Genomic DNA, 16,593 nt, shown 5'->3' on the forward strand with positions numbered 1-16,593 from the left:
TATAGCATGACTGTGCAAAACTCATTGGTCCCAATGAAGGAAAATCACTATATAAACAGGGTGCCTTGCCATTAAACTTTGGGATCATCCTGCCAAGATTTCCCCGGAGCATCGTGTCATGACCAACGGAACCCAGCTCCTCCCTATCAGTGATCAACCAAACTGGCCACTAGGTTGATCCGGACTCTGGACTGGTAACTGTAACATCGACGGGTGGACAGTGTGTGTGTGTGCGTGTGTGTGCGTGTGTGGTGAGATTGAATGCATATGCTAATTGTTGTATCTTCAATAAATGCGGGTTATTGCCTTTTCCTCTGAAAAAAAGATCCCGTGTGCTTCTTATAAGCATAACATCTGTGTGGGCTGGCCTGGGCCCTGGCCACAAACCCCTGCACTTTCCTCCGCACCCCCCTAGGGGGGCAGGCCCCACAGTTTGGGCACCTCTGGTCTAATGGAAGGTGTTATGGCATACTTAGCATAAGTGAACAGAATTTTAGTAAATGTACATTAGATAACTGCCATAATATGTGTGCTTAATGGTATTTGTGCTTAATGCATACCAATATATGGGGTGGACTATATATAATATATATATATATATATGTATATATGCTAGCCAGGATACATTGGTCAACAATTTGTATTACCATAGTGCCTAGGGGCCCTAGGGAAAAGCAGGACCCTATTGTGCTAGGCACTGTACAAACACAGAACAAAAGTTGGTCCCTGCCCTAAGGGGCTTACAATCATAGATTGTATCATGTTTTGTGTCACTAAGGCTCATATTTTCCTTCATTTTTTAGATCATTTACTTTTCAGTGACATTTACAAAGGTCATAGTCCATGCTGGTGCTGGGAACAAAACTACACTGATATCACTGGGGTTGTGCCTTCTTATGCCAGATTTCAGTTTATCCATAGGCATGTATGTCTCACTTTCAGCAAACAGGTGCCAATGACATCTGCCAAAATCTATTAACATAAACATGCCACACCTTATGTCTGCCTGTAGCAGCTAGCTTCTTTTCCCCTGAATGTCTTTATATAATCCCATTGATGCCTGTCATGTTACACCCATAATCTCTTCTATTACAGCATACAATATCAAACATTATTAAAGCAGCATCTCTATACAATAAATTAATTTTACTGACTTTCATTGTGGCAGCACATGTGAGTAAATCAGATTAAAAGGGAAGAACTGCTAACCAGGATCTCTTAGTGTTTCTAAAGCACCTTTTGCCCTAATATCTAGGTTGTACATTGCCATTGGGAACAGTCTCTAAGGCAGTCAGTTTTACCCTCTCTTTCCTACAGGAGTGGGTTACATCTAGAACTGGTTTGGACAGATGAGATTTACAATATTTTTTGTAAAATGTTCTCCAAAATTGAGATTCTGGAGGTTTCTTTTTTGGTGGTGGTGAGAGGGGAGGGCGACAGGTAGAGGGGGCACAAAGGGGGGCATGCATGAAGGAATCAACCATCTCTATAATTGGTTATAAAAAAAAGTGAAATATTGGTTTAAAAAGAAACAAAACATCTGCATATTTTCCCTGATTTCTTTCTGCAGTTCAAAAAATTGTAATAATAATTAATTAATTAACTAATTAATTAATAATATGTGAAAACTGGCCAACTTCAGTTGTTCCTTGCCCTGTCTTTCTGGCTTTTTGCTCTCAAGGTTATTCAGGTTCATACATTCATAGAGTTTAATGCCTAAGGGGACCCACATGAGCATCCAGTCCAGTGGTTCTCAACCTGTGAGCTGCTTGTGGCCCAATCAGCACTCAACTGCTACCCGTGTGACATCCTCAGGGCCATACAGGTCATGGATTGGGGGTATAATAGGCCAGAGGAGGCTAAGTCTCCCCTAACCCAGGCCGTGGCCCCGCCCATGCTCCGCTCTGAGTCTCCACCCTTGCTCCCCCTGTCCCCAAAGCCGGCGGGGTCTCAGCTTGGGCAGGCCAGTGGCTGGGGATGGCTTGGGCCAGCCCAGGGGTTGGGCTGGTGCTCAGGCCATCTGGTGTCCTGGGGGTCAGGTGGGCGGTGTCCCAGGGGTCAGGTGAGGCCAGCATCCCAGGACTCAGGGCGGCCAACAAGGCTGGGGCTGGCCAGCCGGTGGTCCAGGGCTCAAGGCGGCTGTGGTGAACAGGCCAGTGCTCAGGTTGGTTCGGCTGGGGCTCCTTCAGCCAGTGAGGCGGCTTGGGTCTCTGGCAGGCAAAAGGGGTGGGGCAGGGAAGGGGCCTCAGGCAGGGTCAGGGGGCTAGCCTCCCTGATGTGGGGAGGTCCATGTGCTGCCCATGATACAAGTAGTATATATAGTGACATAGAGATCTGCCTATGTAGCCCACAATGGTAAATAGGTTGAGAACCACTGACCTAGTCTAACCCCCAGTATATCACAGGACATGAAGTTCCACCCAGTTACTCTTGTTGTTGAGGGTTGTGTTTATTACTTCAAAGCTAAAGTTTCCTAGAACAATTGCCATTTGTATTAAAATCCTGGTTAGGGCCTCTAGGAACTACTGGAAGACAGGTTATAACTGCTTGGGTTCCAACCTTAGTTTATAGCTTCACACAAAGTCCATTAGGAGTGGCTGTGTCACCTTGCCCTCTACCCTTGGGTGCCTCACAATGTTTTGCTGTTGTAGCTGCCAACTTTGGGGTTAGTCTACACTGGCAACGCCATGAGTGGTGTAGCTACAAGTGGTGGGAGCACGGCTCCCAGCACTGGTGCACTGTTTACACTGGTGCTTTACAGCCCTGAAACTTGGGGGTGTTTTTTACACCCCTGAGCGAGACAGTTGCAGCGCTGTAAAGTGCCAGTGTAGACAAGCCCTGGATCTCTCACAATCAGCCTGCCAGCATACGGGTCACATCCTGGGTGTCTGTGTATAGCCACAGCCCTGGTCCAGCAACTCTGATCCCAGCCTCCAACCACACTCTTGCTTCCAGCGGCCTTTTTACCACTTGCAGAGTGACCCCACACTTCCCATCCCAGATTTTCCCCAAAGAAGTGTATTATGCACTGTCCAACCCTCTCCTGGACAGTCAAGATAGATTAGGTCTGTTGCCTCTCTAAGGGGATTGACATACAGTTGTTTGCTACCTGAAATGGAGCTGCCCAAACAATTCACAACATGGGATTAGTTTTGATTAAAAAATAAAATAAGTTTATGTAAGTACAAAGAGAGATGTTAAGTGAGTACAAGTTGTGATGTTTCACTCCATATTCTTTATGAAAATATGCTTATGGTATGATATGACGTAACGGAGATATACTTTATGCAAGATGGCTCATGTCAGATATCATTGGAAAGGTTATGATTTATTGAATGTGATTATCAATTGGTATGCCTGTATCATTTTTGTATCTGAAGTTAGGAATATTAACTATGTATCTGTATTTCTCTGTGTATATAAATCTCCCCACTGTATTTTCCACTGAATGCATCCGATGAAGTGAGCTGTAGCTCACGAAAGCTTATGCTCAAATAAATTGTTAGTCTCTAAGGTGCCACAAGTACTCCTTTTCTTTTTGTGAATACAGACTAACAGGGCTGCTACTCTGAAATATTTCAAACGTGTTACTTTGGGTGTCACACCCAACCAGCTCTTCAGATACAACAATGAAAAAGCCAGACGGGCTGATGGGTCATTAGCAGAGACAATGGACTGTGAAGAGCTTAGTCTTCCTGTAGACCCTGGAGGCAGCCTACGAGTAATGGCTACCACAGCCATGTAGAGATTTGGGCTCGAGTCACCTGGTACTGGATACCACTCTTCCCCATTTGGAATGCCAGTGGTTTTCCACTAGAAGACAAAGGGTTTTGCCTTACACCAGAGCTATAGAAGGCAGGGAGTGACATCATCATGGTTCTCCTCTGCCTTCTCACACAAAGAGACACTGAAAAAACACCTGGAAGCAAAAACTGAACTCAGGGGAGAAGGTTGAACCCAAGCTGGAAGGGTGCCTAGCTTGTGAGTAATAATACCTGAGGTCTCAAGAGGGAGATCAGTGCAGCTGCCTTTCAAGACTGTCTGTAATCTGCCTGCAACACTATCTAGGGTGAGAAATACTATTTGTAGCCAATTTCTTTAGTGAAGACTTCTCGTTAGCTTAGTTTGCATGTTTGATTTCCTTTGCTTAGTAATCTGCTTTGTTCTGTCTGTTGTCTCTTATATTCACTTAAAATCCATCTTTGGTAGTTAATAAACTTATTTCTTATTTATAATAAAACCCAGTTTCTGCAATTTCTAACTGGAAGGGCAAGAAATGTGAACATCTCTCTTCACATTGAGGAAGAGGGGGATTTTTATGAGCTTGCAGATTTTTTTTTAAAGCACAAGACAGTATTATTTTGGGTTTATCTCCAAAAAAGGGGTGTGCATGTGAATGCTGGGGGCGTCCTCTCACACAGAGCTGACTTCAATCTGTGTCTGCAGTGGCGTGTCCCTACCTGTGTGTGCTGCATGTTCCTGGCCCAAAATGCACTCCTCCTCATCTGGCTGGAAAAAGAGGAGAGAGAAATGCATCCGATGAAGTGAGCTGTAGCTCACGAAAGCTTATGCTCTAATAAATTTGTTAGTCTCTAAGGTGCCACAAGTACTCCTTTTCTTTTTGCTAATACAGACTAACACGGCTGCTACTCTGAAACTGGACAGAGAGAAAGAGAACTTGACCCCTTTGCCACCAAAAGGCCGCCCTGACCAAAATGATAACAGAGTTGGGGAAGAAGTACAAGCAGCAGAAACCATAATTGCTGAAGATGGGGCGGGGAAAATGGGAGGGAGACATTTGAGGCTGGCACCGAGGCAAGACACAATCAGACATTTTATAGGGCACAATTTTTTAACAGTGAGAGAATTAACCATTGGAATAACTCACCTAAGGATGTGGTAGATTGTACATCACTGAGAGTCTTTCAATCAAGGCTGGATATCTCTTCCTAAAACATCTTTAACTCAGCCATAAGTTATGGGCTAGAGCAGGGATGGGCAAACTTTTGGCCTGAGGGCTGCATCGGGTTTCTGAAATTGTATGGAGGGCCAGTTAGGGGAGGTTGTGCCCAGCCCCCAACATGGCCCAGCCCTCTCCCCCTATCTGACCCACCCCCTGCTTCTCATCCCCTGACAGTCCCCCTGGGATCCCTGCGCCATCCACCCCCTGCTCTCTGTCCCCTGTCCTCCTCCAGGCTCCCTGCCCCTCACTGCCCCCCCCGCCCATCCAACCCCCCCTGTCCTCCCTCATGGCCCCCCGGGACCCTTGCCACATCCAACCACCCCTTCTCCCTGTCCCTGACTGCCCCTGGAAGCCCTGCCCTGACTGCCCCCCGCCGCCCCCTCTCCTTCCTGACTGCTCCCCAGGGACCCCTGTCCCCATTCAACCACTCTGTTCCCCGCCCTCTAACTGCCCTGACCCCATCCACACCCCTGCCCCCTGACCACCACCCCGAAGTCCCCTGCCCTCTATCCAACCCCCCTCCCCCACTCCCTGCCTCCTTACCATGCTGCCTGGAGCACTGGTGACTGGCACCAGGACAGGCAGCCGTGCCACGCAGCACAGAGCACCGGGGGAGCAGCAGGGGGTGGCCAGGAGCTGATGTGCAGTTGAGAGAAAAGCTTTCACTGATGGATATTTGTCACCACTCTTCTTAATTAATATTCCCCATTCACGCCTTGGAGTCAGCAGAAAATTTTCTCAGTTTGATAGTCCTAATTTTTGTTTGTTTTTTAAAACCAGACTTTTTTGGGGAAAGGCAAAAAGGTTCCATTGTAAAGAAGCAACAAAAATACAAATAAAAATGGCACAAGATTATTTTCCTTGCTTTCAAAGACGCTTTGAAGAATGTTCTAACTCAGGTGAATTTTTGGCTACAAATGTATTGAAATCCCAGGCTGAAAATTCCAAAGCTGATTAAGGCAAGCAACAATACTGAGGAAAGCATTTAAGCACATGCTCAACTAATCATTGGAGTTAGTGGGACTTAAAAATACCCAACTCTTTTAGAGCCCTTAACAAACGTAGATCTCAAAGCACTTCACAAAGATGGAACATTATCATTACCCCCATTTATAGGTGAGGAAACTGAGGCACAGAAAGGGGAAGTGGCTTGCCCAAAGTCATCATGTAGCTCAGTTGCAGAGCTTGGAATCGAATCCAGAATTCCTGACTCCCACTCCTGTGCTTGGCCCACTAGTTCACATTGCCAGAAGCAGGGAATGGGCGACAGGGGATGGATCACTCAGTGATCACCTGTTCTGTTCATTCCCTCTGGAGCACCTGACATTGGCCACTGTCGGAAGACAGGATTCTGGGCTAGATGGACCTTTGGTCTGACCTAGTCTGGCTGTTTTTATGTTATGTTCTTATTGCCTCTCAAGCACCTGCTATAGAGCTTTCCTGAACACAGATGATATTGACAAAGGAGGTGCTGTCGTCATCATGAATAGGTCAGAATATGAACAAGATGCCGCTAGGCAGCTCTCTAACAACACATTCTACAGGCCATTACTCTCTGATCCCACTGAGGGTTACCAAAAGTAACTACATCATCTGCTCAAGAAACTCCCTGAAAAAGCACAGGAACAAATCTGCACAGACACACCCTAGAACCCGACCTGGGGTATTCTATCTGCTACCCAAGATCCATAAACCTGGAAATCCTGGATGCCCCATCATCTCAGGCATTGGCACCCTGACAGAAGGATTGTCTGGCTATGTAGACTCTTTCCTTAGGCCCTACGCTACCAACACTCCTAGCTATCTTCAAGACACCACTGACTTCCTGAGGAAACTACAATTCATTGGTGATCTTCCGGAAAACACCATCCTGGCCACTATGGATGTAGAAGCCCTCTACACCAACATTCCACACAAAGATGGACTACAAGCCATCAGGAACAGTATCCCTGATAATGTCATGGCAAACCTGGTGGCTGAACTTTGTGATTTTGTCCTCACCCACAATTATTTCACATTTGGGGACAATATATACCTTCAAGTCAGTGGCACTACTATGGGTACCCTCATGGCCTCACAGTATGACAACATTTTTATGGCTGACTTAGAACAACGCTTCCTTAGCTCTCATCCCCTAACGCCCCTACTCTACTTGCGCTACGTTGATGACATCTTCATCATCTGGACCCATGGAAAAGAAGCCCTTGAGGAATTCCACCATGATTTCAACAATTTCCATCCCACCATCAACCTCAGCCTGGACCAGTGCACACAAGAGATCCACTTCCTGGACACTACAGTGCTAATAAGCGATGGTCACATAAACACCACCCTATACCAGAAACCTACTGACTGCTATACTTACCTACATGCCTCCAGCTTTCACCCAGACCACATTACACAATCCATTGTCTACAGACAAGCTCTAAGATACAACCGCATTTGCTCCAATCCCTCAAACAGAGACAAACACCTACAAGATCTTCATCAAGCATTCTTAAAACTACAATACCCCCTGCTGAAGTGAAGAAACAGAATGACAGAGCCAGAAGAGTACCCAGAAGTCACCTATTACAGGACAGGTCCAAAAAAGAAAGTAACAGAACGCCACTAGCTGTCATCTTCAGCCCCAACTAAAACCTCTCCAGCCCATCATCAAGGATCTACAACCTATCCTGAAGGACGATCCCTCACTCTCACAGATCTTGGGAGACAGGCCAGTCCTCGCTTACAGACAGCCCCCCCAACCTGAAGCAAATACTTACCAGCAACCACACACCACACAACAAAAACACTAACCCAGGAACCAATCCTTGCAACAAAGCCCATTGCCAACTCTGTCCACATATCTATTCAAGGGACTCCACCATAGGATCTAATCACATCAGCCACACCATCAGGGGCTCGTTCACATGCACATCTACCAATGTGATATATGCCATCATGTGCCAGCAATGCCCTTCTGCCATGTACATTGGCCAAACCGGACAGTCTCTATGCAAAAAATAAATGGACACAAATCAGACGTCAAGAATTTAATATTCAAAAACCAGTCGGATAACACTTCAACCTCCCTGGACACTCAATTTCAGACCTAAAAGTCACAATTCTTCAACAAAAATACTTCAAAAACAGACTCCAAAGAGAAACTGCAGAACTGGAATTAATTTGCAGACTGGACACCATTAAATTAGGCTTGAATAAAGACTGGGAGTGGATGAATCATTGCAAAAACTAAAAACTATTTCCCATGCTAATTTTCCCCTACTGTTACTCACACCTTCTTGTCAACTGTTTGAAATGGGCCATCCTGATTATCACTACAACAGTTTTTTTTTCTCCTGCTGATAATAGCCCACCTTAATTGATTACTCTCATTAGAGTTGGTATGGCAACCCCCATTTTTTCATGTTCTCTGTATATATATATCCATATATATCCAAATATTGCATGTATTTCCACTGCATGCATCTGATGAAGTGGGTTTAGCCCACAAAGCTTATGCCCAAATAAATTTGTTAATCTCTAAGGTGCCACAAGTATTCCTCGTTGTTTTTGCTGATACAGACTAACACGGCTACCGCTCTGAAATACTGTGTGATGCTGAGTTTGGATGAGATGGGCCCCAGTGCAGAGGGCCAATACACAGCCTAGGCAACCACTTAAGTCCCACATAAACTCTTGTTTGAGATCCTGAGTGGTGCAAAATTAACAAATTAATGTTGTTATTAATTTGATTTATTTATTATTAGGTTTTAAGCCATTACGCCCCACTGTGTGCAAATCAGTCTATACTTCACCGTGTTTTACTGGTGCTTTGAAACAAATATGGTAGTGCATTTGCACAGTGCACTACTTTAATATGTCTAATGGACTCATATGCTTAGGTGAGAGAAGGTGATAGCGAAAGAAGGAGACGCTTTTGCTGTTAAGGATGAAAATACCCTGTCTGGCTTCCTCCTGGCACATCTTGCTCTGAAGAAAATGGAGAAGAAAACCAGGAATGTTATCCCGTTCTCAACAATGCAAAGGGGTGGAAAGAAAGAACGAAAGAATGAAAGAAAGAAATTAGGGAGGGAGAGAGAGAGAGAGAGAAAGGAAATGAATGCTGCCAGTGAATGATAGACAAATGTATATAATCTTGCATTATAATTAAACAGAATAATTTTCAGAAAAGTTATGAGCAACCATAAACCTATCATTAAAACAAAAACCTGACCTAACCTTAACGTAGTGGCAGTTAATGAAGCTAGTTTGCATCACAACTAATATCCCTGTTAAAATACAGATTGTACAGATAGTTAGAAAGTAGAGAGAGATTCTCTGCAAGCGGATTTCAGAGTGCAAATGGCTGTAGATTAAAATAAATAAATAAATCCCAACTGATGCAATAGTCTTCAGAGATTCAACTCTTACAAAACAGTGATGCAAAAAGGCCACAAGATGGCACTTGAGGGGCGTGAACGCAAGGGGAGGCTGTGTTATGAATTACTTTGAGCTGTTCCCACGCTGTGCATATATTTGAAATGCAAACAGCAATGGGAAGGGAGTGGTAGGTAATGTTGCAGACCAGAGAGGAAAATGCTGCCAGGAATGAGTGGCTGGTGCATTCGCTCACATCATCATCATTAGGCCCTTTCATTCTTAAATCATACACATAATTTCTTTCTTTCTTTCTTTCTTTCTTTCTTTCTTTATCTTTTTTCTTTCTTTTTTCTTTCTTTTTTTCTTTGTTCTTTCTTTCTTTCTTTCCCACCCCTTTGCTCAATGAGACCTAACACTAATGAGAGTGAGCTCATTTACATTATTTATCATTACTATTTACTGTTATTACTTAGCATTTATCCTGTGTTGCTTTCCATAAGCCTCTAACTGCCAGAGCTGGAACTGGACAACAGGGGATGGATCATTCAGTAATTGCCCAGTTCTGTTCATTCCCTCAGAAGCACCTGGCATCACCCCTGTTAGAAGACAGGATACTGGCTAGATGGACCATTGGTCTGACCCAATATGGCCGTTCTTACATTATAACACAGTCAGCAGCTGCAAGTACTTTCCCCTTGAGTGTGCTGCAGTCTCTGTATTTCAGGAATATGAAAAAACCAGGGATATATAGTTTAAAGCACAACTCTCTTTATTAGTTACATGACAAGACAGCTCCTACAGACTCTGACCATGCTTGCAGAGTCTGAATTTTCCTGCATCATGTGAGAGACTCCCTTCTAATGGGACGCCCTCTGGTGATTACATATGACTAATTCCAAGAGACGGTACCACAGTAAACTTGGATGCCAGCCAGGACAGGGTCTCATTGTGCAAATGCTGTACAAACACGAATCACAGAACAGTGTCTTCCCCAAAGAGTGTACAAACAGAGATTAGCTCTACACTAGAAGCTATTGCTGATATAATCATATCAGGGGGGGTTTCATTATGACATTTTATACCATCAGAAAGCCTGAGTGCTGGCAAAATTCTAATCTCTTTTTCCTGCTATAACTTATTTCATTCAGGGAGCAGGTATAAGCTATACTGAAAAATTACTCGATTATTATGTTTGTATTTCCATAGTGCTTATGAGCCCTAGCAAGGACCATGACCTCCTGGTGCTTAGGGTGACCAGATGTCCCAATTTTATAGAGACAGTCCCTATTTTGGGGTCTTTTTCTTATATAGGCTCCTATTACCCCCCCACCTCCTGTCCCAATTTTTCACATTTGCTGTCTGGTCACCCTATTGGTGCTAGAAGTGACGAGGGATGGATCACTGGATGATTACCTGTTTCTTTTCATTCCCTCTGAAGCACCTGGCATTGTTGGAAAAACAAGGATACTGGGCTAGATTGACCTTTGGTCTGACCCAATATGGTATTCATATGTTCTTATATGAGCTATGAAATCTTCACTGAGTGGGTTTCCGATGTAGGCAATACCCACAAATCTTATTTAGTGGAGACAAGGGCTGAAACACAATAGGTGGATGAGACAAGAAAAGGGCAGGGGAGGAGAGTGGAACAAAAGTAGCAGATTGCTCTCAATTGTTAGCAAATCATGGATGGTGAGCACAGCTCACCACTTCCCTGGCTACTGTCAGGTCACAGTTTGGAGAGGTAGTTTCGAGGAAGAACTTGAAGAGTGCAGGGTGACTTGGTGGACTTGGACTGGAAGCTTTTCCCAGGTGTAAGGGGCAGCACAGTTGAATATATAGAACTCCCTGCTCAGAGAAGTGGAGGACTTAAGAATGCATGACTGGAAAGGACCTCTGGCATCATTAGGTCCAGCTACTGAAGTAGCCACACCATATAATCCTATTCATGATTTTATCAAGCACCATCTTAAACCACTTAAGTTTTTTGCTTCCATTGAAACTGTTTGAAGATGATCAAGAACCACACTTGTCTCAGAAGCAGGAGATCAAATCTGGCATCAATGGTGTGATAAAGCATTGCTTTAACTTTCACTATGCTATTCTCATTTTCTCAGTTGATTCATATTTCCTCTTACTGTTTACTACTAGTGGTATACAAGCTGGTGCTGTTACCTACATAGTATTAGACAGTCCCATTCATGAAGTTGACCTAGCTTTTGCATTCAGCTTCAGATATTGGTCTCTGTTTACAGCCACCTTCTCACCAGGGCATAACTTAATCATGTCCACATTTATGGGTGAGAATTCAAACACAGAGGAAACAAGGAAATTCTTGATTCAGGATAGGGTGACCAGATATCCCGATTTTATAGGGACTTTTTCTTATATAGGCTCCTATTACTCCCCACCCCTATCCCGATTTTTCACACTTGCTGTCTGGTGACCCTAATTCAGGGCCTGCTGACAACTTCACTACAAGATTCAGAGAGTTTAAGGCCAGAAGAAATCAATAATCTGATCTCCTGTATACCATAGATCATTACATTTCACCCAGTTGAGGGACATAGCATATCTTCCAGAAAGGCATCCAGGCTAGATTTGAAGGGTTTGAGTAATGGAGAATCCACCACTTCCCTTGTATCTCATCTCTGTGGCCTCAAGTTTATGCATGACTAGTTGTGTTCTCTGACCTGTGGACCCCTCTGACATAACAATGACATTCAAAATATGAAGCTCACTTCTACCCTTAAATCCCTACCAAATAAAAAAAATCCATACCCCAAGACCCTACTCCGAGCAGAATTTGACCCCAAAAAGAGAAACGTGACAAAGACTCAATGAAACCCATCAGGGGAGTTGGCTATTGCTATTGATTTTATGGGATGTTTCTCAGATACTATGGTGATGAACCGCAGAATAAAACTGGAGAGAGAGAGTAAGAGTACAAATCTTGATCCTCTTCTCTCATACTAAGAGTGGTCTGTGGAAGGGGTCTACACCCCACAGGCTTATAGATATGTTTTCTACAGCCAGTGCTTTATAATGATAAAGAGGAAGGTCAGACCTATTGTTTCTAAAGGTGACAAGATAAGTGGCCATTCTAACATCTTATGGGAAAGAATTTCAGTGATAGAGGTCTCCATGACATACCTATGCTCCAGCAGCTCCATTGGATCCCAGCCTACCTCTTGCTCATTCAGGCTAAATTTGTTTTGGCATCTTTGCCTATACATGCCAAACAGATGTGCACCTCTGGATCAGTGCAGCTAATGAAACCCACATGAAGGGCAGAAGGCCAGATTTGTCAGAGCACTAGAACTTGAATCTCCTCCTGAAGTCATTGTGAACTAAAGTGCCCAACATCTATGGAAATCAGTTCCAGAGCGTTCTGGTCAAGGAGTTTTGAAATAAGAAACTACAGAAGATTACACTGAGGCCTGACCTACACTTAAGAGTTTTGCCACTAAGTTATTTAGAAGTGTGTGTGGGGGGGGAAATCACACCTTAGCCAACATAACTGTGTTGGGAGATGCCCGACTATAGACTCAGAGATAATAGACAGGAGACAGTATCTGTATCTATCTGTCAAATGAAGATGGCTGTAGTGATTCCAGAGTTAAGAGAGATGACAAAGGTCCCAATCCATCAGGACTCTCTTATGCTAGGCACTTTACAAGCACATAGAAAGAGCCATGCTCCAAACACATCACAGGCTCACTCTCTGTTAACCTCCCTAGATTTTTAGTTTAATTTTCTCTAGAATCTTATTTGTTAGCTAGTTTTGAACGAAAAATCTATTGGCTTCATTCCTGTATTTCCCCATCCCCAAAAGATTTAATCATCCTTACTTAAGAAGGGAAATTCAGGTCATTTAGTCCCCTTCCCAGCCCCAATCATTGAGGTTGATTTTCCTCTCACTCTGACTTCTAGATGGTAAGTTCTTTGGGGGCAAGAACTGTCTATTTGTTCTGTGGGAGACAAGGCGTGGGAGGTGATATATTTTATTGGACCAACCTCTATAGGTGAGAAAGACATGCTTTCGGGCTTACACAATCTGAAGAAGAGCTCTGTATAAGTTCCAAAGCTTGTCTCTCTCACTATAACAAGTTGGTCTAGTATAATATATTTCTTCACCCACCTTGTCTCTAATATTCTGGGACCAACACTGCCACAGCAACTCTATTTGTTCTGTTTACCATACCTAGCACTGGTCATGAGTTGGGCTACTAGAGCTATGATGACGACGAGTACTATTACTAACAATAATACTGAATGGAGAGCCTAATAATTTAGCACAGTGTAAATGAGATCATAATATGGCCAAAAGGCCTTTTTTTTTTACAATGTGTTTCATAGCCAGCTTTTCTTTTGCAACATTGTAATCTAAATATACATGTAAACAATTTTCCAGTATATCAGTGTGGCAAGAAACTTTGGCTCATCTGTTGTAACTTGACTGAGCCCATTGTATAGGTTCAAACAGCTTTTGAGATTGCATAAAATAGAAGAATATTTTGTAGGCACTTAAAAAAGAAATGTTATTAGTTTAAGATACACAAGGAAAATTACCTCTGCAGAAAGGAGGTGAGACGCCTGTTTCTGAACCAGGGACCTTTCGCGTGTTAGGCAAACGTGATAACCACTACACTACAGAAACCCATCAGCTTTGTTTTTTTTACCCCTCTGTGGTCTAACCTTTGTTAATGAAATAGGTGAAGTTTAATATTTTTTTTTCCACCAAATGCATCCGATGAAGTGAGCTGTAGCTCACGAAAGCTTATGCTCTAATAAATTTGTTAGTCTCTAAGGTGCCACAAGTCCTCCTTTTCTTTTTGCGAATACAGACTAACAGGGCTGCTACTCTGAAACCTTTAATATTTATGTGTCTGTACTGCCCCCTTCTGGATGAAGTTTGACCTGGTATATGTGGGAAGCTTGCATCTGTAAGCATGTGAATAGTGTGGCCCTCTCTTTTTTTTTGAGATTTGATTGTATTCTTTCTCCAGGTGTAGTTTTGTGTGAGCATGATTCTGAGAGTCCATGCCTTCAGGTGCATTTCCAGGGAGACAGATGAGACGATGGGAGATGAGGTGGTGGCACTCTGGAGATTTAGCTGCCTGCTCTTTCCTTGTGTATTTCCCAGGATATCTGTGCTACAGTGGGTGTGTGTGTTTGTGTGGGTGGGGTATTTGCATATGTAGGACTCTTTGTATGTGTGCTTTGTATTTTTGGGTGTTTTCTGAACACTCACAGATGACTGGGAGGTTATACTTTGCTCCCACTGTGACATTAAGCTTTCTTTGATTAATGATCGATTGCCTCATAATAGGAATGGGTTTGGGATCTCCTCATGCCCATGGTATCATATTTAATTCCAGCATTTCTTACACTAGCTTTTTCTGCCACAGGAAGTTTCTCTCCCTGAAATCTCTTTGCATACCCCCCGCTAACCTCACCCCACCCTATGCCTGTGCTCCTTGGAGTACCATAACCTCTCACCCCTAAAGGGCACTTTGCTAAACTTTCTGCACCTCAAAATCTAGGCCCTGCCCGAGTGCCCCCCGTAGGTTCCCAGGATCAAAACAACTTGCTATGAGCTTCTTAACAGCCTGCACCTTTTATACAATGCTGACGTCACAGCTAGGTGGCCGGAGAGTGGCAGCTGCTGGCAGGGAGTCCAGCTCTGAAGGCAGAGCCACCGCCAGCAGCAGCACGGAAGTAAGAATGGCATGGTATGGGATTGCCACCCTTACAATGACCTTGCAACCCCCCTACAACTCCCTTTTGGGTCAGGACCCACAATTTGAGAAATGCTGGTCTCCCCCCATGAAATCTATAGTATAGGGTAAAAGCATACAAAAGACCAGATTTCATGGTCCGTGACACGTTTTCCATGGCCACAAATTTGGTAGGGCCCCACTGATGATGCAGAGCCCCTATGTCCACCCACTCCCTCCAGCACCCCAGAACTCCCCGCTTCATCTCCCCCTGGACCTTCTTCTACAGCCTGCTTGCAGAATTCCTCCACATAAAAACAGAATAACGGCCATACTGGATCAGACCAATGGCCCATCTAGCCCAGTATCTTGTCTCCTGACAGTGGCCAAGGCCAGGTGCCCCAGAGGGAATGAACAGAACTGGTAATCATCAAGTATGCTTCCTCTTATGTTCTGTAAGGTGCTGTTTCAAAGCCTCCACATCCACTGCATCCGATGAAGTGAGCTGTAGCTCACGAAAGCTTATGCTCAAATAAATTTGTTAGTCTCTAAGGTGCCACAAGTTCTCCTTTTCTTTTTGCGAATACAGACTAACACGGCTGCTACTCTGAAACACATCCACTGCAATAGGTTTTGGCTGAGGGGCCTCTCTCGCAGCTGCTTTTTCCATGTTCTAACCCTCTCTCCCCTGCCTGTGCATTTTGTGGTGTGGGGAAGCCCCCCAATTCCAGAGGTTCTGAAACAAAAAGGAATCGACAGGTCACACCAGCAGGCAGCTGGCTTCTGTAAGAACAGCCAGACTGGGTCAGACCAATGGTCCATCTAGCCCAGTATCCTGTCCTCTAACAGTGGCCACCACCAGGGGCTTCAGAAGGCATGAACAGAACAGACAATCATGTCGCCTCAGTCTATTTCACAATCTGCTGCTCCCCTTTGTGGCAGAACTAGGAAGCGGTGGCAAAGGGCCAGCAACTGAGCGAAAAAGGATCTTGCAAGGCGCCAGGAAACTCAACGAGGAGAACAAACAGCTGCTCCTTTCTCCAACAGGGCTTGAAAACCCAGTCTCTTTTAGCTGTGTGTAGGTTGGGAAGATTTAGCTTTTTTAAAAACCCCAAATCAGGCTCATGTAACTTTCACTGAACAGAAACACAGCTCCTGGGTTGTCACCATCAGCCCACTAGGTTTTTTGGTAAGAGGGATTGTTGATAGCTGAGCTGATCAGTTAGAAAATAACAAAAGAGAAAAGGTTCTAAAGGAAAGGGGCTCGTCCGGGATTTGAACCCGGGACCTCTCGCACCCAAAGCGAGAATCATACCCTAGACCAACGAGCCAACTGTTTAGCCTATTTAACTGGACACTCCTTGTCTCTTCTCCTGTTGTAGTTTTCTTGATCTTAAGTTGTAAGGGTGATAAAGTGGTTGATGTAGTCTCTTTTATTGCAAAAAGAAAAGGAGGACTTGGGGCACCTTAGAAACTAACAAGTTGATTTGAGCGTAAGCTTTCGTGAGCTACAGCTCACTTCAATGCATCCGATGAAGTGAGCTG

General features: G+C 44.3%; 1 non-coding gene across 1 annotated transcript; it reads right to left on the bottom strand.

Moving 5' to 3' along the window:
* Window positions 1-16,308: 16,308 nt before the first annotated feature.
* Window positions 16,309-16,379, bottom strand: TRNAP-UGG. Its single transcript has one exon. It is a non-coding gene; the product is annotated as a tRNA-Pro (tRNA).
* Between the last annotated feature and the right edge of the window lie 214 nt (window positions 16,380-16,593).

The sequence above is a fragment of the Dermochelys coriacea genome, chromosome 14 (assembly GCF_009764565.3).
Source record: "Dermochelys coriacea isolate rDerCor1 chromosome 14, rDerCor1.pri.v4, whole genome shotgun sequence".
Classification (NCBI taxonomy): Eukaryota; Metazoa; Chordata; order Testudines; family Dermochelyidae; genus Dermochelys; species Dermochelys coriacea.